Consider the following 1752-nt stretch of genomic DNA (forward strand, 5'->3'; position numbering starts at 1 on the left):
ATTCTTCGGAAAAGCAAAACCCAAGGCTCCGCCTCCCAGCCTGACTGCCTTGGCACGGTGGACAGCAGGGCAGAATCCATTGACAAAAAGATTTCTCGACTGGATGCTGAACTAGTGAAGTATAAAATCAGATCAAGAAGATGAGAGAGAGTCCAGCAAAGAATATGGTCAAACAGAAAGCCTTGCGGGTCTTAAAGCAAAAGAGGATGTACGAGCAGCAGCGAGACAATCTCCCCCAGCAGTCATTTAACATGGAGCAAGCCAATTACACCATCCAGTCACTGAAGGACCCCAAGACCAGGGTTAATGCTATGAAATTTGGAGTAAAAGAAATGAAAAAAGCATACAAGCAAGTGAAAGTTGACCAGATTGAGGATCTACAAGACCAGCTGGAGGATATGATGGAAGATGCCAATGAAATCCAGGAAGCCCTGAGTCATAGTTACGGCACCCCAGAATTAAATGAAGACCCCAGAATTGGATGCACTGGGTGATGAGGTGCTAGCTGATGAATCCAGCTCTTATTTGGATGAAGCAGCGTCTGCACCTGCGATTCCTGAAAGTGTGCCCTCTGATGCAAAGAATAAGGATGTTGGTGGATGAATTTGGATTGCCACAGATTCCTGCTTCATAGACTTCCATCATTCAAATAAATTGTGTAAAATAAACACATATTCTGGGTACTGGGAAATCACTTTCCAAATTTGCCGTAACAGATTTAGGTTTCTTTCCTTTCTTTGAAGGAAAGTGAATTACTTTACTCTTTTTTTTCCGTTAAGAGACTCATCGCTGGGAGGCTACTTTCTTTGTACTGTATTTTTATTCCTTTTCTCTTATGAAAGACTAACTTTAAAAAAATCATTAGCTATGTAAGACTTGTTTTCGTTGATTAATAATTTGAAGTAAAATGAAGGAAATGAAAATGTAACTTCACAACCTCAATATGACCTGAGGTATTAATAAGATGAGATCATTGGGACTGTTCATCTTATGATTCAAAACCATTTTCTGTTGTAGCATTATGTTGTTGTTGTTGTTAAGTAGTGTCGAGTCGGTTCCAACTCATAATGACCCAAATAGGATTTCCAAGGAACAGCTGGTGGGCGTTTTCAGGTTGGTTAAAATGTTGATCTTGTGTGATGGGTTTTGTTGTGTCTTGTGAGCAAGTCCTTACTGTGTCCAGTGTTGGAATGAAATTTTCACTACTGTTTCATGAATGGATATTTTGATTCTGTAGTCCCTTCAGTATTACAGCCTGACTTGTAATCAATAATGAATATTTATTGATCTTTAATGTATAGGACATTTATTTATACTTAATAATTATTTTTCAAAAGAAAAAAAAAAGTTCCTGTACAGCAGATTTGCCTAACGCAATACGTTGTCTGCCTAACGCAATACGTTGTCTGATCTCTTGACTGCTGCTTCCGCGAATGTTTATAGTTGATCCAAGAAGAATGAAGTCCTTGACAACACATTTATGTAGGATATTTATATTGCAGTAGGACTGCTGAGTCATATGGTATTTATTTTTTTAACTTATTAAGGAAGTGCCATACCATTTTCCACAGTAGTTACACAATTTTACAGTCTCAACAGTTATGTCTGAGGCATCCAGTCTTTCCACATTCCTCATCAGTATTTGTTTTCTGTTGATTTAAACTTTGTTGTTATTTTGGGGATGGGAGTATATCTCACTGTTGTTTTGATTTGCACCTCTCCTGGTGTAGTGCTATAGGGTGAGCACTAGAC

At 38.5% G+C, this 1752-nt stretch overlaps 1 pseudogene; it reads left to right on the forward strand.

Annotated features, from left to right (window-relative positions):
* Positions 1 to 4: 4 nt before the first annotated feature.
* LOC102842121 lies at positions 5 to 634 on the forward strand (annotated as a pseudogene).
* Positions 635 to 1752: the final 1118 nt, after the last annotated feature.

This window comes from Chrysochloris asiatica, unplaced genomic scaffold (assembly GCF_000296735.1).
Source record: "Chrysochloris asiatica unplaced genomic scaffold, ChrAsi1.0 scaffold00063, whole genome shotgun sequence".
In the NCBI taxonomy this organism is placed as follows: Eukaryota; Metazoa; Chordata; class Mammalia; order Afrosoricida; family Chrysochloridae; genus Chrysochloris; species Chrysochloris asiatica.